Source organism: Aquila chrysaetos, chromosome 2 (assembly GCF_900496995.4).
Source record: "Aquila chrysaetos chrysaetos chromosome 2, bAquChr1.4, whole genome shotgun sequence".
In the NCBI taxonomy this organism is placed as follows: domain Eukaryota; kingdom Metazoa; phylum Chordata; class Aves; order Accipitriformes; family Accipitridae; genus Aquila; species Aquila chrysaetos.
Genome location: NC_044005.1, coordinates 57,776,933 through 57,801,510, shown reverse-complemented (window position 1 = coordinate 57,801,510; position 24,578 = coordinate 57,776,933). Strand labels below are relative to the sequence as shown.

At 42.4% G+C, this 24,578-nt stretch overlaps 1 protein-coding gene across 10 annotated transcripts in view; it reads left to right on the top strand.

Moving 5' to 3' along the window:
- The window catches only part of FYN (FYN proto-oncogene, Src family tyrosine kinase), a 140,308-nt gene that overhangs the window by 28,313 nt on the left and 87,417 nt on the right, over positions 1 to 24,578 (top strand). Inside the window, exon 1 of one of the 10 annotated variants that reach the window (XM_041127475.1) lies at positions 528 to 615. The exons of the other annotated variants lie outside the window; for them this stretch is intronic. The gene's annotated coding sequence lies outside the window, so the exon portion shown is untranslated. Of the gene's footprint in view, positions 1 to 527; positions 616 to 24,578 lie in introns of those variants that run through there. 10 annotated transcript variants of the gene reach the window in all.

Sequence of the window (24,578 nt, the reverse complement as noted above, 5' to 3'; positions counted from 1 at the left end):
TTTCAAGTAATCACAAGGCAAACATGGCTGTGGTCTGTAATTTTTATGGATGTAGTTAAAAAGTATTTTTGGAGGTTTGAGAGCTGTTGATAAAATGACAAACTACTTGTGCTTCATAAGCATTTCCCTCACTCTGGAAACTGTAAATGCTCTAGACGGTAGCGGTGATAAGTTATGCATTTCATCCATAAATAATACATGTTTTTGTTAATATATTTAATCATTAGTATGGTATCTGTGCAGGAATTATTCCATCTCCAGCCTGATGTTACCCTATTGTTTTCTGTTTGTGATTACTTAAGTGCTTCAGAAGTAACTTTCTGCTCTGGGGAAGAGAAGACTGGGGGGGTGATGACCGTCATCTGTCATGCCTCTGTCGGCTCCTTTGTGGGACATACAGGCAATTCCTGTAAGAAGTGGTTTTGTCTTGTAAGCGTGCCGTGGGGGGACGGGGAGTGTTTGTGGGTTTCCCTTTCAGAGTTGTGTTGCCTGAAGTGCCATTTCCCGGCTGCAGCTCGCTGGGACCCAGGTACCAAGAAGTGTGCGGAGGTCCTGGAGCTCACCTCTCTGAGGAGCACCAGTGTACTGGGGGAGAAGCAACCTCTGCCTTATCAGGTGCATATGTTATTAACAGAGTTCAGACAGACACTGCAAGTGTGTGATGTGCGATACCTGATTTCCATGCCTAAATGTTTCCGTGGTTATGTCCCCTCGCCCTTCTGGGTGTCTCCGGGTTAAAGCAGTGATGTGCAGGGAGGGTGAGACCTTTCCACCAGAGCCCTCTTTGGCTCCTGCACAGACTACAGGTGGTTTTAGACTTCCAGAAAGTCAGGGCAGCTCCTCCTACAGTGAAGTAATCTGCCTTCCCTTCCTTTTTTTATTTGGCTGGGCTTGCTGCTGCTGTTTATTTGTTTGGTAGTGTTTTCCTTAATATAACTCGGGAAGCTTCTGAATTGCCACTAATAATGAACAGCTCAAGCAGTGGTTGTAAACTTAATCCTGTAAAATTTAAATCTACTTTCAGCAAAACCACAGCATTTCTTTTAATTTTAATCAGACGTTATCCCTGCCACAATTTTTTAAAAGAACAGGAAGACTTTAAATTCTGGGAGGGTGTTGAAACGTAGCAAATTTGTAACAAAATGGATAAACTTTGGCCATGTTGCTTTCTTGGAATAAAAGGGCTCTGGGGTTATTCCATCAGATTAGCTTTGTAGCTAAGATAAACATGTAACACGGAAAAAGGTACACTTTTTAACAGACTTGAATGTGCATGTATTTGTTTGCAAGAGACTCGTGTTGCTTCTGTCACATTTTTCTTTCTTCCATGCTTCCTTTGTTGTATCTTGCCTTTAATTATTTTTGAAATCCCAAGGAGCAGCTGTGTCTGTACTGTATTTTATAGGATAGAGACACTGTGATGTTTTGGAGCTCTCTGAAGTGCTACAGAATAAGCTCGAAGAAGTGGAAATGAGAGAGTATAGGCTTCAGCTGAGATTCCTTTCATCAGGTTATTTATTCAGTGTTGCAGACACCACGCAAATGGCAAAATCAGGTCAAAATTGCCAGACTTCCACTTTCTGAAAGAAAATTTTGTGTAAACCTACCGCTTCAAACTTTTGAAACAGACGACTTTATAAACAAGTATCATTATGGTTTATAATACAGAAAACAGTATTACAAAAATTATGTTGCCTCAGACAGCTTATTTCAGAATTTTTCTTCGCTTGATTTTGTAGTGTTTGTGTGGTGCCTGAGTAAAGTCTGTGTTCTGACACTTCAGCTTCTTATTGTTAGGGAGATTCTAGCAATGCACTTGCTAATGTACTCCTTGGTGCTGTCAGGCTCTTGCCTTGGGCTAGCTCTTTGATTTTTTTACCCTCTTAAAATGAGGCGAGTGGTTATGGCTTGGCTCAGCTGGTGCTGAGGCGTGCGGCCAGAGCCACAGAAGAGGCTCCTTCTCTTCCTCTTCCTCTGTGGAGGGTGTGACGAGCTGGAAGGAGGGGAAAGCATGAGGTCCTCTGACATGACAGCCCAGGGCAGAGCTGAGGCAGCCACACTAAAACAGATGGGTGAATAAGCCCCCGCTGCCTCTCTTCTGTCAGTAGCCTTATATATCATAACTCTTCGGAAGCCAGCTGGGCAGAGGAGACAAAATTTATGGTAAAATAGTGTAGTGAGCTTGGACTGGTATCTCGGTGCAGAAGGGAAGCTCGTTCCACCCTGCGCGAGGTGCAAACTGCCGGTGGAGCTTGCGGCAGCGGCAGGTCAGATTCAGAGATTAAAGTCTGTAGCTGTGAAGGAGAACACTAGTGCAACGCTAATGACTAGTTTGTAAAATGAGACAAGAGATGTGGCTGGCTGGTGTGGTGCCTGATGTTGGAGAAAGGGCTCTCCCTCCCTGCCCCCCAATTTTCTTGTAAAGATTTATTCCTTGTCCTGGTCTCATCAGTCTGTATTTTTTTTAGATTCCTCAGGCCTCTCTAGTCCTGGGAAACAAAACGAAGGGCTTAATTCCAGCAAGTGTTTGCCTCTTTGACGGAATTGGCTCCTTTTATCTAGTGGTTCACGTTAGGACATTGGGGAGCTCAGCTTTCACTCTTCCTCTCAGTCAGTGTCTCTGTGTCACCACCGGCTTCTTCCTCCCCTCCTCCTGTGAATTTATTCAGACCAAATTTGTGCGGCTTTGATAGAAAGGAAACAGTGTTTTCCACCAAACTCAAGTATTTGCTGAAGGTCTCTGCTTCTACTACACGTCACCGGCAGCTATAAGAAAGCTGGAATCATCTTGGCTACTGAAGCAATTCAGTAATTTATTGTGTGTGTTTCAGTAGCACTAATCAGAGCTAGATTTGGCCAAATTAAATTTAAATTCTGTTCACTTCTTCACCAGTCAATGTAAGCATGGAAATGTCTTCTGGGGCCTCAGTGAGATTTCATTGCACAAGCCAGGAGGATTTCTCTTAATTCAATCTGACCTCTAGTAGTTCATTGGTTTGGGTTGCTTTTCTAGTCTTCTCTCTATGCCTGGGAATGCAACCTTGGTCTTTTGCAAGCTAAGCTGAGCCTTGCAGGCTGCAAGCATGTGAAATGCCACAACTTCAGAGGCATTGCCTTTGCCAAAATTACTGCTAGATTGCCCCATTTTTGTGCGACATAACCATTTGTAAGTTTTTCAAGGACAAAAACTGTTGTGTGTAGCAGTTTCTTAGTGGATGGATTTGTTTTGTTTCTTTTGTGGGGAGAACCACACTGGAGATTACCTTTATGTTGTTGACGTATAAGTTTTAATCTAGCAATATGTTTATTAGTGCTTCCAGCTGGTTTTCTATTTTATTCTAGAAATTAGCACTTCAGGTGTTTAATTAAAGCCTCTGGGATTTTTTTTTTTCATTTTGGTTTCTCTTTTTAGTTTAAAAATCTTTAGTATGAGTCTAAAACCTTATTTTTAACCTTTAAAGTACTTTTAAATGGTTTGTTTCTGAATCTGAGTTCTAATGAGTCAATATAATTTTATTTTTAAATTTGACCAGTGAGATGAAGAACAATTCAAAATTTTCTGTTAAGCATGCATGAAACTTTTGATTTTTTGCTTTCTTTCTGTGTATCCTAATGAGTACAGTTTCGTCCTTTTTGTGTACTTCCAACTGGGAAATTAACTTCTAAGATATTTGCCAAGAGTGCATGTGTGCAAAAAAAAAAAAAAAAAAAAAATCAGTTGCAAAAGTTTTTAAAGGTGTTTTCAACACAACCTTTATTTAGTGTTGCCCCCATTAAATGAGTGTTGGGAGCACTATCCACTTAAGAGAAACAAGGCATTAAGAGGAAACAAGTCAGTATGGGGTAAGTTGGGGTACATGGCTTGCAGCTTGTGGGTTTCTGAGCAGCAGCTGCTGTATAAATGCTCAGGCCTTTGCCTTGGGTAACTCCATGCTACCCTGCAACTATAACACAGGATAAAAGTATGCTTGTGGATAGCTAACAAACGATACGCACCTTCTAGTAGAAGTTTACAAGCTACCACAAGTTATTACGTAGCATTTGGGAGCATAAAGTGGTACTTCTGGCCCAAGGTTCATGATATTTGGGCTGCACAGATTATGTTTCCATATACAAAGAAGTCTGTGTTAAACATTTTCCTTGTAGTCATGCTAGTGCAATCTGCATTTTAGGACAGAGGGTTTGTTTGAAGGAGGCCATATTCTTCCCTCGTAGTAAACAATGTTTCCTGATTAATCTGGGTAAGGACTGTAGTTGTCTTTGTATTCATGTTCAGTTCAATTCCAAATGGCCATGACACTTGAAACTCCTAGATAAACTTGCATCTCTCATCATTTACAATATATAGATTCACAATCTAATCGCTCACTTCTCCTGAGCTGCCACTGTTTGTTGGTCTCTGACCATGCTGGATGTGTAACTTTAAGATTGAGCCCCTTTTTAAAATAACCCCAAAGTAACTAGATACTTGGTTTTCTTTCATTTGCACTGTTTTGTAGTGTCAGTGATCTGAAATCAAAACCTGATTTTATATTTTTTTATTGCCTTTCTGAATATAATTGGATAGCACAAGTTTCATTCCTTGGTAATGTGTCGAGCTGACATTTATCTAGGTGAAAACATAGAGGAGTCTCAGCTTTGTTGTGGTAAGGAAGCCAAAAACTTAACACTACTTAGCTCTGGAGTGACAAGAGGAAGGATGGAAATGAGAGTGAAAATGAAACCTTTTCCTTTTTTTCTTTCCCCAGAATATTCTGATGCCCTGTCCAGTGATTGTTAATGAAAAATAATTTTGCTAGCATATTTTTAAATTATTTTACAGTTTAGTAATTTGGCCAAAAATATATGCCTGCTAGGTAACAGGACCTACACAATGCTCGCACATATGATGAACTTATGCTTGTATGAACGTAATACAGGAGCTGGAAATCAAAGCAGCACCATTAACAACTGCCTCGTATCCAGTTCAGAACCAGTGATACTCCACTCCTGCGTGGAGCTTCCTTCGCAGCACTGAGGGCTATAAACCCTCCTGTGACGATGTAAGATTTGATGCAGGCAGTTACGTGTTGCAGGGTGATAAAACTGCCAGCCTCGGCTATAAGCTAGGCCTAGATTCTTTGTCATCCTATTTTAATAACAAAAATCTGGAGATTGATGGGGAACTTGCTGAAGTTAATGGACAGACCTTAATTTGACATCAGTGGGACTTGAACCAGGCATTGACAGTGCAATTTCTTTGGTGAAAAGGCCCTTCTGTGGTATTCTTTTAGGGTACTTCTGTAAAAGCAGTGCACCTATGGCTGCATGTAACCATTTTCAGTCCCTTTTCATGTGCTAGGTTCTCTTTATCATGAATAGTTAACAGCTCTTTGTGTTCGCTGCATGCATGGCTACATGTGCAGTGCTATTGCTGGCTGCTGAAGAGCAGATTTCGAACGAAGCCTTTGGGTGTGTACCGAGAGCTCAGCTGCAGATGGGAAGTGCCTTTCCTGTGGAATTCAGATTCAAATTGCCACACGTAACATATCACTCTGCTGTTCGAAATCTAGATTAGGTTGTAATTGATAAAACAGAGATTGAAATTTTAAATATATAATCTTGCTGGATTATATCTTTCTTCCCCAAGCTCAGTGCTGTCTGTTTATATTAAAGCAGCTCATGACATTTTTACAGGAAAAAATTAAGTGGTGTTTTGACCATTTGGTGCGAGCCTAGGGTTGAAATATTACTGCATATTATTTCCTGTAAGTTCTCTGTTCATGTATGGGTGTGTAATGCTTTTTTTTTTTTTTTTTTTTTTTTAAGTGTGGATGTATCTCTGGATATCTCATCAATCGTGCTTAAAATGAATAGGCTTTTAAAACATACATATCAGATCATGTGTTTTTGTGTTTAATTATACATGTATCTAATCCTATAGTTGTTAATGTGTCAAACTCCCATTGGAACTTATAGCCATCTGATCAAGTAAAGGAGGGCTGGATAAAGTCTCATACAAGGTCTTGAGGAAGTACATGCCTAATAGAAATCTTTATTCCTAATTTTAAATAGTATTCTAGTACCATGTAAGCTTTTGGTTATTTAGCGGTTAAAGTGTTTCCTCCCATTTTGATGGTGAATTGCTGTATCTGTTTAATTTTCCTTGGATCATTTCCTGTCCACAAAAGACTCTACCTTAATTCTCAGCCTTTCTAGTAAACACTCAATAGATAGGAAGTTATAGCTTCATAATAGACCACATCCATGTGGAAATCTGTAAACATCCTTTTACATCCCTTTTTTTTTGAGATTTATTCATTAGTCATTCTTGCTACACTGCTTGCTTTGTGTGACAGCTCGGCTAGGCAGTGCTTGTAAAATAGGAACCCTCTCACTCTGTCAATGCACCAAACTAAAGCTGTACAGAGAAGGTGTATCAGTTTGAATGTTAAGCTATTGTATGTAGCCTAAAAAGCAAACAGAATAACCTGGTAGGCATTTTTGATGGCCAAAGGAAGAGCTTTGCATGAACACAAAAATTACCTACTGCCCTGGAAATATTTTTTTTTTTCCTCGTTATCACTTTGAAAAAGGTTAGTATCAGGACTGAGACAAATTCTTGACTGTAGATAGAATACCTCTAGTGGGCAACCTGAAACACAGTAAATTTTGTGCTGAGCTGGTAGTCCTGTCCATAAGGTGATCAGAATATTTTCCTAGTTTACAGCTTGTTCTTTGCACATTGAAAAACATTGGTCTTAACCGATCAGGTCTCCAGCTCATGAAGTTTCGTGCATGAGGTTCTTGTCACAGTGGGAGCCCTGTCCTGCTCCATGTCACGAGCTCCAGGAACCTCAGCACAGCAGTGAGTACCTCTGGGTCTGGGATACCATGGCTGACCATCCTGCTTGCCTACTGAACCTGGCATGCCTGGTCCTGGTCCAGAGGGAAAACGCAGCACCATGAAGTAGCTGGAGGGCTTGTGCTTCTCTTCAGCCACAGATTCTCTTTGGGTTTGCCCCATTATACATCCCCGTGAGGAATACAGGAAATAAAATTCGATCAAGAGCATCTGCTCAGTTGAACGTATCTCTTCATTGCGTGTGGATCAAGATGAACAGAAATTACCTTAGTGCAGATGAACATTTTCTGTACCTTTTAGTGTCATTTCTCATCCTTATTTGGTTCTAAAATTGAGATTTATTTCCAAGGAATTTGTGTTTGTGAGTGTGTGTGTGTACATACTATATTAATGATTTCATCATCTGCTTTCTCATAGTCACTGACTTCATTGTGATGGCTCCTAGGAGAGATGCACAAAAGATTCTTCCTGAAGTTGTTTGAATTAAGACATTAAGGCCTGAGAACCGGGCGGGTCTTGGTTTCTAATTCCAGATACCTCACTGTTGACGTTCATGTTTTTAATTCCATTTCTGTCTAATTTGGCACAGTGATGGTGAGGCTATTTTCACTAAGAAACCCCTAAATCCTGTCAGTTTGGGGGGTGGAAGGTGTCTATTTCCTTTCCCCCATGACTTCTAATCTCACTTAAGAGCCCATAAATAAGTGACAACCTCAGAGGTGGCTGATGTAACTTCTCTGGAGCCCAACAGCATTGTTCTTGAGGCAGTCACATCCCCTCATCCCAGCTCAGGGAATGCGACCGTTGCTTCTGCCTCTCTCCTTTCTCATGCTAGCCAAAGTGCGAAGGAGTGTGCTGCCTTCATCCTGACTGAATTGAGATTGTGAATTCAGTGTCTGAGGCCTGAGGAGCACTACTTCCCTTCCTGTGCTGAACTCACCTGAAATTTTTTTTTAATTATTATTTTTAATATCTGCATGGTCCATAGGAAAACTGACAAGGACATCATCTCAGGTCAGGCCTAACTATGCTGCTGCAATGCAAACCAAAGGAGGTAACTTCTTCAGCCTATGTGCCATAAAAACTAGCTTTCTTTGGAGAGCTCTCTTGAATCTTAGATCTGTCTGCTTTTCTGTTCTTCCCTTCCTGTTTCACTTTCATGCTTGTACCCTGTACAAAATATCTGTATTTCTGCATGTCTGCTCTGTATTATTGGATGTTTGGGGAAGAAGCAAGTATCACTTTCCCAAAACCTTTTGGACAGCTGGTATAAGGAAGGAAATGGTCTGATGCGTGTATTTGAATTACTGACACAGTCTCCAAATACTTCAGATTGCCAAGTCACGAAAGTCTTTGCAATGAAAACTGTTTCAATGAAAGCAATACTTCAGAGAGCTAATTCTTTCAAACAGATAAACCATGAAGAATCACAGCTGTGTACCTCTTTCTGACGGATCTAATGTTATTGATGAGTTAGAAGCTTGGTCTTTTAAAAGTGAATTCTAACTGTCCTTTCCCTAAAGTTTGCTGTAATGCAGAGTGTCATGTTGTTTGTGTTTATCAAGAATTAGCATTTTTCTCATGTTTTGTGCTTTCCTTGATCCCAAAGAAGTACAGCTGGTTGGGGTTTTTTCCCAGATAGTGTTCCATTTTTATTCCTGCATGAATTAGCAGCCAAAGAAGATTCTGCAAGTCTCCCGTTTCCTAGCCTCATTTGGAGCTAGGAAAAAGGAAGCAAATCTAAAGCTAGCCCAACTTTGCCACCATTCTTTTCTCTGATATTGACAGTCCTACACATCCTGATATGTTCTTTCCTTAAAACATTCAATCATGAATGCCCTTTCCCATTTATTTGAATACTATTATGTAAAATTAGAATAAGTAAAAAAAACCAAAACAAAACAAAACAAAAACCAAAAAACCACCAACCACCTAAAACCTTATTTATGAGGAGATTCCTTGCGTATTTTCCATCTTGAAAATAAATGACTCCACAGCTTGCATTACATGAGTCTATTAATAATCTAGCCAACTTCTGATAAACATGAAGTACCGCAGGATACTGATGAACTACCTTAGCAAAATCTGGACACAGAGCTGTTACAGTAACTAAGGTCTTGTCCCTACCTGGAAATAGTACTGTGTCATCACATGGTTTAGTAAAGTGGTGGTGAACATGGTTTTGCAGGTGCCTATATTAACTGTTAAGTAGAAGCTGACATCAGTATGCTTAGTCCTGTGAAGTCCAGCTGATGTGTTGAAATAGTAATATTCTGAGTTATACTTACTCATGCTTAAAGATGTTCCTTCCTGTGTGGTAGCCCTCTACTGTAACTCTTCTGTGCTCAAGTGAGAGGCTTTGGTCTACGAGATGTCACTCTGTCACCCCTACCAAACACTAAACTGTCTCCTTCCCACGCAGTACCACTTGTGCAGAGTTGCCTCTCGGCTATCCATTGGCATAACTGTAGCACTATTTCAGATGTAAGCGTGTGACTTTCCAGTTGCAGATGACTTACTTCCTGTAGAAAATCCTAAAGCTGATTTGCGTTGCAATGTCCACTGTGGACACCATGAACAAATGTTCCAAAGAAACCACTTGTACTTACTTCACTGGAGAAAGTGAAGTGCATCAGGGATCATTTCTGTAGAGTTGCCATCCTACACACAGCTCTATTGCTGACTGTTGAGCAAGTCATAGTAACTACATGTAATGGTGGACTTGGAGGGGGTAGAAGTGAACAGGAAGCACTGGAATAAAAGCTCTGATCTCATGGCACATGGTGAATATCTGAATTAATTGTATATCTCTAGCTTACTTCTTCTGGAGTGACTGCAGAGCAAGACATGATGAAGCTGGAGCAGCAACTCCTAACTAGAAAAAAAATCTGATTGCTGAAGAGAATGAGGTGACTGTTTATAGGCAAAGCTGTGTGAAGACAAATCTGCAGATAGGAGTTAAGACTGCCTACCGATTTATAAACTGTAAATGGAAACTGGTGGAGAAATGGTAAAGATTATCCATTTCTGTGAAACAGTTCTCGCTGTTAAGCATGAAGGGAGTTAGCTGCCGTTAACCTCCTGCGTAGGAGCTTATAACTGATGGTGCAATAACAGTAGCTATCTTGAGAATCGTGTGGCCTTGAGGAAAAAGAGGTAATTGCTTCATGTCTTTGGCTTTCCTTCTGTGCAGTGGTGCCTTTTGCGGTGCTGCTCAAGAATCTGCTGTAGAGGTGCAAAGGAGGAGGGCCGTTTGGCATGCAGTGCCTCGGCAGTACGGATCACTGTCCCATACTTGAGATACACTCCGCAAGGCGAGCCCTTGGGCACTGGCAGGGACACATTCAGTGTGTGACTAATCTGAGGGCAAATTAGATTCTTACTCTGACTGTACAAATATGTGTCTCATGGGATGTTCAGATGGGCTTTTAAGATTTCGTTCTTCTCCAACTACCTTTTCCTGCATCAGGCTTCCTAAGAAATAAGGGTGCTTAAGATTTTGATCTCTAGCTGTTTATGGGGCACCCAAATTTGCTGCCATCACAAAATGACCTGTGCTTCTTGGGGCTATTTGAGAAATCTGCCTGGAAAAATTCAGCCTCATCCAAATGCCAAGTTGCATGCCCGGGGTAACTAATCACTTTTTAAAAAATGAAAATAATAATTTTCATTTAGAAGCCTACCTCTTTTAGTGTTTTACAGCTGTTTTGTATTATGTTCAACTCCTTGTTTCCATAGACCTCAAAGTCCTTCGTAGACTGGGTATGCTTTGCTAGCATGGAATAGAGTCATTTCATATCAACGTTTTAAGTGGGATTTTATTAGGAGTAGGAGATATTCATAACTTTTCCATTTGAGGCTCTGAGGAAGCATTAGACCAGCAATTTTAAATTGTGCAAGTGCTGTTTCCCCAGGATATATACAGTGAATAGTTTTGGGTTTAGTTTTTTTTTGTTGTTGTTTTACTTCTGCTATGTAGCCTTATAAGCAGACTGAAGCCTTGAGGTTTTTATTATCATATGTGGCTGAGGAAAAGCACATGTGTGAAATCCCAAATTATTTGCCCTTTTCCAATATTAGTCTTGAGAGCTGGGTGAACACATGGACTATAAGATTCTTTGGATACTTAATAGAGTATTTTTCCTTTTGGAACACCTTTTTCTGTTTGGAACAAGGAGATCCTCAGCTGCTTTCAGTGGGATCTTAGTGTCAATAGAAATCTCCCAAGAAACAGCACTCCAGTAAAGCTTTTGAAACTGGAAGCTCTTTTCTTTCATGAGATATCTGGCTCAATGTACTAAATTACAGGCAAGAGAGCATTGCGAAGCTGAAGTTGTTTAACCCATGCTAAACCCATGGTGAGCCCTGGGTTATTCTCCTTCTTCCCCTGCGATCCCACAAACACACAGCTGGGGGAATTGGCAGTGGGCATCACGGATACCACACAGTGTTAGGGAGGGGAACGGATTGATCACTTTGTTCCTCTCCTCTCCCTTTTTCTCCTAAAGAAAGGTTAGTCCCTAACAGTTTGTGAAGGTATCTACACTTGCAAGGAAGGAAACTTCTTTTTTTTTTTTTTTTTTTTTCTTTCTGAGTGAAAGGTAACTAATAACTGCTGTTCCTCTGTCTCCAGCACCATGCTGAGGTAATCATTAGCATCTAAATTCCCCATTTCATAACAGGTGGGGTTTAGTGAGTTTAGTTGCAGAAGCCTATTCAAGTATTACCCGACTTTGTTTTGTATGCTCTGCTGAACATGGCTAGACCCAGAGGGTGTTATTTTTGGGTGCATTGAGGAACCTGTGGAGTGACCACAGAAACAAATAGCATATGCACCCACTGACCTTGCTGTTACCAAGTGATCTTCCTCTCCCAAGCACACATGACTAATCACATCTGCAGAGAGCTGCACAGAGGTAAGCTCAATGGGAAAGAGAAAGTGGATTGACACAGATGTTTTGTGAGCTGAGTTGCATGGTCATCTATGTCAATCAGGCTACAAACAGTGAAAGCTTCTGTGTTTTACATGCATGCCTAAATCTAATGTCTGCTTGTAATTGTGTCTACCTGTCTGGATGGGTGTTTCTAATGCAGATTACATTCAGAACTACAAATGCCAAATATTTAAAATCCTTCTTTTTTAGTCACTTGTGCATAACACAGACTTTCTCATTATCTATCTAAATAAAAAGCACAATCTAGTTATTTGCAACATTTTCTTTCATAGAAGTAAGAATACAAAGTTGAAAGAACAGGTGATTACTCAAAATGTTGTTGGCTTCCCTGTTGAAGTTGTAGGGCTAAAGCCAAAGAGGTGCTTAAAGATTTAAACTTACACTGAATAGGATTTAAAAGCTAGATTCCCAAATACCTTTGGGCAAGTTGTCCCTAAAACTTTTAACAACAGTCACCATGTTCATCTTCACAGTTTGTCACAGCCAAGAAAGCTAGAAGCTATCTTTCTGTGTGAAAGCATAGAGGTGAGAGCAGAAGAGTGCACAAATTAAAGGGACGCCGTAAAATTGTTAGACTGCTTTTTACTACCCCGAGGTGAAGTTCTCCCTACTCTTTGCCCAGAAGCCTAGGGGGTGGAAGAGGAGGTGAGGCCAGAGTCTGCGTCCTCAGCAACACGGGCTTGCCCTCAAAGCCTTGTGCAGTCACCTGCCTCCGCAGAGCAACAAGGCGAGAGCCATTGCTAGCACTGGTCACTAGTGTTCGCAACGGGGACTTGCAGCTGACGCAGCCTGCATCAGCACTCGCCCCTCCAGAGGGATGTAGTCCAGAGGGAAGTGCCAGCTGCTCCTTTCTCAGAAACCACTTACTCCTCTGAAGAAGTGAGTAGCAGTGTCGTAGGGGGAATGAGTACTTACCTGGAAGAAAATGGTGGCATGAAACAGACAATGCTCCAAGTTCATCTTCAAGCAATCGCTTGTCAAAGGACCTGTGCCAACCTACAGGGGCTCTGCCTTCCCGTATTGCCTGACCAGAGTCTGGGTGTTTCTTGCTGGGTGAGATTCTGCCTTGTGACCATTCAGGGCATGAGCATGTGCATGTTCACACAGATAACCTAAGATACAGCTGCTGAGTCTTAGTTATGAGCTGTGCAGCACTGGAGGGACTCTGTAGAAGTCCCACCACATCTCCCAGAGAAGAGACTGGCTTCGGCATTTCCAGAACCCACGTACATTTTTGACCTGCTGGTTTTCACACCTTCTGCCAGCGGCACCTCCCTGCCCTGGTCCTCACCAGGGGAGCATTGTGCAGATCTCTGCTGAACCGCTCGTAGAGCAGATTCTACCAGTGGTAAGCTGCTTGTGTCACTGTGCGAGGGAAAAGCGTTGGTGGGGATTTTTGTCTGGAGATGCTTCCCCCGCCCCGCACCTATCCCCTACCTTCTTCACCGTCCTGGAAGTTCCCTCCAGTAACTGGGCAGCATCACCTGGCATCGACTTACACTGAAATTACATTTCCTTCACCTTCTATTAAGGACTTCTTTCTGCTGCTAGTAGTTTTTTAGCCCATACCTCTTCCTCCACAGTTTAAGATTTCTTCTGAAGTTCCTATACAGGGATGAACGTTTCATCCGCTATCAGCGTGCCTTCCAGTGTTGTGTCCTCTTTAGTTCCTCTCCCACTGCTTGAGGTTTTGTAACTAATGTTTCTACTGAAGTGTTGGAAGAGGAAGGGGATGACCAAAAAAATCCTCTTTATTCAATTTTTTTTTAAATTGCATTCCCTTCAATATCTAAAATGCTCTGACTCGCAAGGGGACCATTTAATTGCACATTTATGCTGGTACCTGTGAGAAAAATCAATCAATCAAAATCTAGACAAAGATGATGCTTTGCATGCTTTTCCTGAGCACCCTCCAGCGAACTGAGTCTTTCCCCTCTGAAGACCACAGGGAGAGTTGTGAGCCAGGCAGAAGAGGCTGAGGCTGGGCTACCTGTCTGCAGTCCCTGCTGAGAGCCCCTGGGCTTGCCCGGGGGGTGTGCGTGGGACCGCAGGTCCTGCTGTCACCTCGTACATCAGCCACGCTCTGAGCAACTGGTGCTAATGGGCGAGGAGTATTCCCCAGCTGGGCATGGACCTGCTGTGGGCGCTCTCTGGCTTCATGGCTGGAGAGCAGCATCCCTGGCAGAGAGGCAATCAAGGGGGTCATGTGGAGAAGCACCAGGGTTTACTTATCTCGTATATGCTGGGGTTTGGTTTTGCTCAGTGTTTTGGGCTCGCTTTCTTTCCGGTTCAAGAGTTTGCTTTTGCCTTGGGATTCAGACCACTTTGGTAGCATTAAGGTGAAATGAAAGGTTGCAGTTCATGCCTGAGGTTTTCAAACAAAAAGGTTAAATAGTTTATTTGTCCCTTTTACTTTTCCAAAGGCCTGCAATATATTTTCACTAAGGTGTCGTATTTTATGTTAGAAGAGAATACTTGTGATTTTCTGAATGCAGCTTTTGTGGTGGATTCTGCTACCCCCTGAAAAGGAACCTCTTCAATTTTACTGACAGTAGGAAGCAGCTGTACATGCTTTGTGTTTTTTCTCTGTCTGTGGGAGCCTGCTTCTACAGAAATAAGTGGGAATTTTCCCATTGATGTTGGCAGGAAGGATGATCAGACTAATGCAAAGCTTCTGCGGTAGGGATCCTTAGTGGTGTTGGTCCTTTTGATGTAAAGCATCTGGCTTTGTGAAGATCCTACTCCATAAAATCCCTGGCAGTGAGAATGGTGAGTTCTGGATGCAGAATGATGACAAAAAGCACATTTCTCCTCTGTGGCAGAAACTTTGAAATTGTTGGCACAGAGAGATTATTGTTAGAAACTCTAGAAGACAGAGGGTGTAAAAACCTGCAAGAGGCAAAAACCCCACATAGCTGATGACTATTTGCATTATGTGAACACTTAACGGCATGAATTGGGCTTAGCAGAAGCAAAAATCATCAGGAGCACTGAAGGTTTGGCTGAAAGTGGGTATAGCACTGACATTCCAGAGATTTAGTACCTGTGATTTAACTTGCTCAACTGACCCAAGTCTAAAGTATAGAGTTACAGCTTTTTAATGCAATGTGGAAGATCAGTTTTCAGGTTTTAAAAATAAAGTATAAAAGCTCTCTTTTTTTTTTCTGGATCGTATTCATTTAACATCAGTTTATTTTGTGCCTGTGGATGTGTTTAATAAAAATTCTGCATCTGCTAGAGGAAGAAAATAGAACTTGTCAAAGTTCATCTGTGACAGCACTTTATTGTGGCTTACTGAATATAAAGGGCTGGTAGATAAATTCAGTCATTCAGAGCCTAAAGAGGCTAATATTTCAGTTTGCCCAGACATCTTGCTCTTTTAAGTCTGAAGCTTCAAGAAAGGTTATTTGCTGTGTTTTCTATACACAAGTAAGTACAAGAGACTTGATAGGACTGTCTGTACAAGATGTGTCAGCTGGAGCATTGCTGTATTCATCTTCAGTGCCAAGCAACTCCAATTACTCTTTGGTCAAACAAACTTTTTATCCATTGAGGTGCAGTCATTTGCCAGAGCTACTTGCAGTCATGTGGCAGAGGGGGCACAATTAGTACATTGTAGAAATGATTTTATTTTTTTAATGGTGTATGCTATGGAGATGTAATGGAGCCCTGCTGGCAGTGATCTGAGGAGAAGTGCAGGGCCAGGGTGAGGATTTGCCAGATCGTAGCAGAGCACTTGAAATTCTCCAACCAGCAGGAAGGAAAAAGTGTGCATGAGAGAGCCCGTGGGAACTGTATTTTGGTTCAGCAGTGTCCGTTAACATTGTCAAACTGCCTGTCTCAAACTGTTAAGACTGATAAACTGCCAGTAATTATCATTTAGAAAATTAGCAGCTGCCAAGACCACCACGCACATCACATGTGTTGGTTGGACGGGTTTGAAATTACTTTGCTTTAAAAAAAAAAAAAAAGAAATAAAGAAAAGAAGAATTCCTGAGCCTGCTTCTGCTCCAAGAATAGCATTGAGTTTTGACACATGACAGTTGGTGCTGGCAGTAGTTATTTTTGTTGTTCGGAGTAGGCTTGGGGGATGCTTTCTTGGAGTGCGTCACTACTGCTGTTTACCTTTTGGGTAACAGGGCTACTGAGACCTCTGACTATTTGCAGCAAATCTAAATAAATAACTGAAACTAGTGGGATCTCCCTTTCCTTCCTTGCCTATGACACTGGGCAGAGAGACAATTAAAAATACTGGTTGCCAGAAGGAAAACTTTCTTATTTTGCAGTTGATTTCCAGCCACTGTAAAGAAACAGATTGAGAGTGGAAGGGCTGAGCAGGGCAGGGCAAGAGCTTAGAAGCAGCTTTGGCTGGACACCACCATCACTTTATCTCCTCCCAAACGGCCCATATGTAGAAACTGTGGCTTGAGGCAGGGCGAATGTCATCCAGTTCCTCCTGAAGGAATCTGAATGCATCCATGACCAAGAGCTAGGGACACAACCATATCACACAGCCATTGCTAGGAAGGGAGATGGGGGTGGTGAAAAGGCTGTGTAGAAGCTTGCGTGATGTTTTTCATACAGAGGTTTGTGATTTGGTCAGTCATCAATGAATGTGTTGGTGCAAAGCCTCTGAGTCAATGACCTGTGAGTCTGAAGGACTCCAAGTTTGAGTTGTCAGGCAGTCCAAGAAAACACCACTTACATTTTAGTGTGTGTACCTTTCTACTTGTATTGAGTGCAAGGATGTAAAAACTTCAGGTGCTCTCTGCTTTTCTCTCCTGGTTCAAGACAGGTCTTCTGGGGCGACATAGCCAACCTCCAAAGTTCTGCTTGCGCTCGCTTTCCTGCACAGCTCACCTACTGTTTCAGAATTTAAACCAACACATTTTGGACTGATTGATTTTAAACTCCAACGTCTTCAGGACCCAGCAGTCAGTACAATGTAACCAACAGGCAAATCAGCTGAACTGAGGCAGTGAAGAATTGCAGCAGAACAGCCTCTGCATCTAAGGGATAGGAACAGCCCAGGGTTTTCCTTCATCAACACTCCCAATCTGTATTGGATCTGCACCTTTACAATAAGTGATGTCATATATCAGCTTAATCTAACTTTGTGGAATACAGAAGGAGAAATTCCTCTTCTCAGATAATATTTCAAGTACTGTGAAGCAAGATGCTTGCTTATGACTTGGAAAGTACCAGATATTATATCATGAAAATAAAAGGAGAACGTATTGCATTTCATTATTTCATCTATGTGAACACTTTACTGTGTCTAATTCTGTTAATCTAAAATTATAAACAAACTTACCCTGATATAATCTAATTTTCATTATAGACGCCAAATGCTATTATGTTGGGCAACAAATTGGCTTAAGATAATTCTGTCTTTAGAAAATAAGATTGTAATCAACAGATTTATAGTTTAATAAAGTCTCATGATATATGTATACCCTATAGCTTTTAGAGCTTTATTTTCAGTTCAGGGTTCCCATTAGTCTAATCTAGGTTTATTGGTACAATCATTAGATTTAAGATACGCTTTTTTTTTAATCAACAGAGAGTGTCAGTGTGAGATACTGGAAAGAAGCAGTATGAGGGAACCATCTATGAGGGATTTTATTGCAAAGCTGTTGATGGATGAGATTTAGGGGCAAGGGTATGCAGTGAGATCCTGTGTTTTGTCTAGAGTTTGGAAAGGGCAGAGGACAGTGAGGATGTGTAGGGTCCCAACTGGAAAAAGTGAGGTTATTTTAGTCTGAAATAAAGCTTTTGCCAAAAAGTAAAAGCTTTTTGTAGATCAAAATTTTTTTCTTTCTTTCTTTTCTTCCCCACTAGTCAGGTCTAAACTGTAATCTCTGAAGAGTGTGGTACAGCTTATTGGCCAAGCAGCTCTGGTCTCAAGATTTAAAAGCCCAGCAGCAGAATTCTCCCAGATATGGATGTAGAGCATTAACTGCATCTTATTTGTGGAAATATTTAAACAAAAGACATTTATGGGTTTGTCTGTTTTAGTTTCTGATTTATTTGTTTATCTACTTTTTTGTACTTTGAAACAGCAAATCTGGTCTGTTTTGCTTTTTTTCCAAACCAGCTTTTTGTTTTATTAAGCAAAGTCACGTGCCTGCAGTTTGCTCAGCTTCTTGTCTGAGCAAACTTGTAGAAATAATTAATTAAGCTTGGATAGCAAGCAGACCGTGGATCTGGGTCATTTGTAACAAATAGGCGAGATTTCGTGTGATGATTTTGCAAACCTGATAAGGTGTGTATAACAAGGGGTGTGGGTTTCTAGCTGGCTGGCTGCACGTGATCAGGATTTCAGAGATTGTATGAAATGTGAGGATATGTGAACACGCTCTAGTTTGGGATCTTCTGAAGGGCTGGCGGGCGAGAGACCGGGATCTCTCCCTCTTGGTTTGTCCCTGTGCTGTTTCAAGGGACTGTAGTCTTCCCTAGGCATACTGGGATTAATGTTGGCTAAGAGCCTGTAATTAAACACACGTGGAAGAGCGGTCGGTCTTGGTTAGGGGCATCCGTCGCCAGGATGGGAACAGCTCGGGGCGGCGAGCAGCGGAGCCGGGCACGGGCAGCTCCCTCGCCGTGGCTGTCCACCCAAGGGGGCTGGGGAAGGGCGGCGTGGCTGCGCAGGGGCTCAAACCGCGAGTGACCTTTTGTGCCGGCGGCACAGGGAGACCTTATCTCCAGTATAACTGGAGGTGGCAGGGTGTGTGTTGGGGAATGGCTTCCCTTTCCCCATGCCCCCCCTTCCTTCACCCATGCTGTTAGAGTAAAGAGAGGGTTTCTCCGGTTAGAAAGCTGCGTTTCACGAGGACAGGAACCAAGAGACAGCTCATTTCTATGGAGAGTTGCTATAAATAGTTTGCTCTGTTAACATAAATTCTTTCACTAAGTGAATCCTACAAACAGGGTTTTGTTCCAAGCCTACAAAATGCTTTGTATGCCCTTCTCACTTTGTACATGCTTGTTCAGATGCTGGCACTTCCCCCCTCAAAATGAGAGGTAAGCCTGACACTTGCAGGGTGACACTGCTCTGTTGATGGAGTGACGGAGTCAACTTTCATAAACAGACCTGTTACGACTTTAATTTTTTACATCGTTGATAGCAAAAGGTCTGCTGGATGTTTTTAAGGCAAGTAGGGCAGAACTTGCTGAAGTCCACGCTGACCGGTGTTTAAACCTTCAACTAGGCTGCAATGTTTTCTACCGCACTGCTCTCTGCTAATGCTTGCAGTCTGTCTGGGTCAGAAGCTGTGGCTACTGCAAGCCTTGAAAGCTTCATAGGGCTTTTAGGAAGCTTGTAATTGCTCCGCTGTGAATCCTAGAGTGAGAAAGAGCTTGCCCAGGAGGAAAAAGTCTTCTGCTAGTGCAGTGGAAACTCTATGGACATAAACGGTCCCAGCTGTATGATATGCATCTGTCACTCTGCAGAACTGCAGCTTTTTATTTTCTTCCTCTTACACAGTCCTGGAAGCCCTCTCCCTGGGAGAAGATTTTCTGCTTCTGGTAAAACACATTTCTGCATTTGACGATCTGATGCTCAGTCCACGTCCCTTCCCCCTCTTCTCATGAAATGGCAGCCAGTGAGCTGTTGAAATTTTAACAGAGCTGAAAGATGTGACCCAGAGGTGTCTGTCTGGAAAAGGGAAGTGATTTGGAATCCAGGCAGTTGATAAAACACACGTGTTTATGAGGAAGCATGCTCTCTCCTACTTTCTGTCCTTTTTTTAAATGCATCTGTTTTCTTGTGGAGACTGTACTGTTTTCACGCATGTATGACAAGGTCAAATACAATTCCCTTTCTCGATACCCTTTTGTGCATGAGGTGCTTCAAAGTACCTGCTATAGCTGTATGTCTGTGTAGGTGGGTTAAAAGTGGAGTAAGCAGTGGATGGGCATGTATGTACCATGGGGAGAGGAAGCAGACCAAATAAACTGGTTGTCGTCCAAGGTGAATACTGTGGTGCGTGACGAGAAGGGCGTATTGATGTGGCAGATAGCATTTCTGCGTAGGCTGTCAGCTGCAGTGCCAGTGGCTTTGTGGGACTGTCATAGTCCCAAATCCTGTTGACACTTTGCCATTAGATGTAAGAGTATACACAAGAGAAATGAACTTGATGTTTTTGGCATGTACAGTTTGGTTTTAAAATATGACTATTGATTAGCTGTTGCTGATGCTGTTTACTGTTGAAATCTTCACAACTGGCCCTTGCAGTGGCTCCCAGATTGTGCAAATGGGTTTTGGAGGGGAAATTAATTAGCTTGTTTGCATACTCAAAAGAAAAAAGTCTCGTCTCTTTGTGGTTCTCAGGCACGCATCCCTCTTTTTTTCCATAGGATTGTTACGGATATGTACTTCCAGGGATTGTACCATCAGCCTGTACCATTCATACATTTTGCAGAGTTCATAATCGAATGCGTTTGCAGCTGAAAAGTGGCACACGTGCTGCTCTGAATGCTCCTTCTCAGATGTCTCCTGCTTCTGGTAACCCATATTCCGCAGCTGGAGGCTGCGCTCCGGGCACCGCATGAATGGCGCGTCTTGTGTTTCAGCGACGCGGAGTGAACTTGATTCTAGGTCAAAATCAAATGTGACGTTTCCTAAATGTGCGAGTCCAAACTAGTTACAGTACTAAAAAGCGGAGCCTGTGAGTGCTTTCTGTGTGTTATTTCTCAGTGATTTATGGTCTATTTCACTGCAGGCAGGTTGAATGTGCTTTTATAATCCTGATTACACCTGCAAAACTGAGAGTAGGGAGAAAATAAACCAGTGCCACCTCATCACTTAGGGGTGCAAAAAGACTTACCCTTACAGTACCGAAAATCCACTTTTCCTGTTCCAGGGTGAGGGTATCCAGTTTACAGCCAGTGGCCTAGATAAGATCTGCCGGCACAGCTCCTCAAATCTGCAGCCTGCTCCTCCCTGCTCCGCTCTTCTTCCCCAAGGTCCTCGCAGGCACAGCAAGAGCAGGCAGTGACCCAGATGCACCGCTCTGAAAGTGCCATTTGTTTCCAGCACTTGGCGTGCTGGCGGATTTGACACATGGCTACACACACGTCCATTACTGGACCAAAATACACGTCCCCGGTATTGTAACGGGTGTTGTATCAGCTAAGTGACTGCTGACAGGGCCGGTAGCTGCTTGCCCATCACATGAGGTGCGTGAGTGCATGGGACGCTCGTCCTCCGAACGTGGAAGGATTTGATGAGCTGCAGGATGTGGAAGCTGGCTACAACAATAATTTTTAAAAAATTTTTTTTGACTGCTTAAACTTTCCAGGGGGTTAACAGGCAAGCGTTTTGCTACTACATGCTTTGTTACCTGTCATGCTGTGAAAAAGAAATAAGGGGAAAGGCCTTTTTCCACTTCTGGTTTTGGCAGGGAGTGCAGGGCTGTGTTCTTTCTCTTCTCCTATTCTTCTGACTACAACTTTTTTTCAGATTCCTTTGCCTACAGACAGAACTATTACATGTATGTATGTAAATATGTATTTATATACATACATATATATATAAAAATCATCATAGAGTCATAGATATGTATCTATACATATATATATGATTCTTAAGACTGGAACATAAAACTAGTTCTCTCTCCCCTTGTCCAAGCTATAACCTCAACTAGTCTTTCTTCACTACTTTGTAGATTCCAAGCCATCAAATCTCATTCAGCATGGCTAAACAGATACCCGTTGATACATGCCTTCCTCCCTCCACCTGCAGCTCACTCCATTACCTCCCCGCTCTGTTGCCATGGTCAACACCAGTGTCCCTCAGTCAGGCCAAAATCCGTCCAACTCCCAGTTACCTCTGTCCTTACTCTGAGATCAGCTGATTCTTCCTGCATACTGTCTTTTAAGAAATGCCCTGCGCTATCCAGACCACACAGCTGAAATTCACACCTAAGTGCTCCTTTGATATCTTGAATGAATGCGACATCCTTTTCTCTCGCCTCTTCAAATTATAATTCTGTCTGTCCAGAACATCTTTGCAAAAAGAATTTTTTCAGCTTCCTCATTTTTTAACAGCGTAACCTGCTCTATGCGTTCCTTTACTGGCTCCCTCTTTATTCAGCACAAGGTGCTTGGCTTTGTCACCAAAGCCTCTCACTCCCTCAGTACTTTCTGTCTGTCAGCCAGTTCCAAGCGGGCTCCTCCAGCTGCCCGTGATGCTGGTCTCTCCGGTGCGCGCAAGCTGCTTTCTAACAAGCAGTTAGGCATTTTCTGCTGACCTAACCCACCCTGTTAATGTTGGCAGGACTACTTTCTTCTAGTCCTTTAGGACTCTCCTTTAAAATACTCTCTTCTTTTTTTCTTTTTTCTTTTTTTTTTTTTTTTTTTTTTTTTCCCCCTGGGATGCAGGTGATGCAGAGTCCCTGCCTCAGGCAGTTCACCCACCCATCTTTCGCTTTCGGAGTGCGGTTATCTTTTACAAATAGTAAGCACTCGTTAGAGGAATTTTAGACCTTATGGAGATTAAGGCTTTAACCAGCATCTTCTGTCATTGCAGGCTTTTAAAAATAGGCTCCACTGGCATGGTAATAGCAGCGTTGTAACCATGGCAATGCAAGGAAGGCAGGGTTTGCAGGCAGGGATCCTTTACTAGACCAACTGGCGTGGCAGAGGGCTGGACCAGGGCAACACGGGGCTGAGATTTCAGGCTAAGGAAGGGACTCGGACACCAAAGCATATCTGTTTTCCCGCAGCTGGGTCAGGTGGCCTAATAAAAAGAATAACATAAGTGCAATTGATCCTGCCTTGAGCGGGGAAGCAGCCTTGGATGGTCATTTAAGGTCCCTTTTAATACTGTCGCTCAGTTTTAATAGGGAGAGCTGACTTCTTTGCGTGCTGTGTGTTCGAGCATATGCTGATATTCTGCTGATACCAACAGAAGGTCTCTGAATATCAAGAAACCAGAATATCCTCATTAAGGATCTGCTTGGAGGATGTGAGAGTAATATATTGTTCTTTGAACGGGGGCTGACTTTGTGCAGCAATAAAACACGAATATTAAACAGGAAGCCAATGACACTTCTGAAACATGCCTGAGACAGCAATCCAGATGCTGTGCGGGGGTATAGTATAGCCCTTAAGCATTATGTCTATGCTACTCTTTTTTTTTTTTTTTTTTTTTTTTTTTAAATACTGCATCTGCATAGTTGAGGGTGGGGAGTGGGGAGCATAGCAAGAGAAAACCCAGATTTTTTTTTTGCCTAGTTTCCTGAGGAAGTTGGGGTTAGGCTGTTAACTCTGTGTGTCTGCACGCCAGTCCTCCTCTTTATAACTTTGCAGACTGTCTCCATCCAGGGAGGGGGCTTCAGGGGCAGCATCGGGCTTCCCAGTCCTTTCTCCAATGTGTTTGCTGCTGCGAGGAGACAGGCTGGATGTGGGACGGCAGGGGCAGGGTGCTGCGGGCTTCCCAGGAGTGGCTGGCTGGTGGCTGCAGCAAGGCTTGCCCAGAAATGTGGCTGGGTACCAGACACCCTGGGGCATGGGGGAGCCAGGAGCGGTGGGATGCAGCCCGGGAGGGACTCGCGTTGTAAATTTAGCATCACGAGCCCAAACAAGCTGGAAATCCAGTTTCATTAGTTCCACCGCTCACGCATTTGCTTAATCTTGAAAAACAAAAGACAAAAAAGTAGGGGGGGGGGGGGGGGGGAGGTGTTATGCTGAATAGTAATGATATTTTAAATCCATAGAGTATTTCAGCAAAATAAATGCATTTGGGTGGCTTTTGTATTGCAAAGACGTTTATATTAATGTAGCGCAATCCTGGAATTACATGAACCTTGTGTTTATTCTGGTTCACACTGGGACACTCACTTTCTAAGGGGAGAACTGATGTATTTATTAAGGGCAGTGTGAAAGAATAAAGACTTGATACTGCTCGAGGCCGAAGCATTATGTCACTGCAAAATCTTTTCATTTGTACTTCTAGTGTGTTGCCCTGAGAATTTAATTTCCTGTTTTTCATTATGGGAGAGTCTTTTTTGGAAGCCACTAGAGACCAGGGGTGTTTTTAGACAGTAAACTGTCAAAATACAGTGACTTTTGGGGGTTGTTCTTTTCTTTTTTTTTTTTTTTTTTTTTTTTTTCTTTCCTCGATATAGAACTCACCAACATGAAATCTCATCATTAAAATAAGTAAATAAATAATCAGTGAAGTAGCATGAGAGACAACCCTCTTTTTCACTTTTCCCCACCCTCAGTCTATTGGTGATTGTTCCTAGATTTTGCAATGATGCTTCTCAGATTTAAAGCTCTTATAACCTTCTGCTTTGTGTTGTATGACAAGCAAGGACCTTATTTATTTGCTTTACTTGTCTCACGATAAAAAACCCAGAATGTCACGTTTTCTGTTCTTCCATTTCCAGTACTCTTGTTTATTTTGAAACTTCCAGAAAGAGATAAAAACAGCTTAAGAAAAATGCTCTCCAGAGCGATCCTTTAAAGAGCAACAAACAAACATTGCAGATTGGTCCTAAAGGCTGTGCTTCCTTTCTGGGGAGGGAGGGAGGTGGAGAGAGAGGATGTTTTCTTCTTAGCTTTGCTCTAATCATCCGATCTGGGATTTGATAAACTCCACAAGTCTGAAACTGCTGCCTCCTCCTGTCTTCCCCCTTCCTGCCTCTCAGAAGATTAAAGTGAACATGGCAAAAAGGAAACAGTTTATTTTCAGCTCGTCGTAGTTAATAATTAGTTTACAGTGCAGCATTTTCATTGTTTGTGTTTTAATCGTGTTGCTATATTCTTTTCTT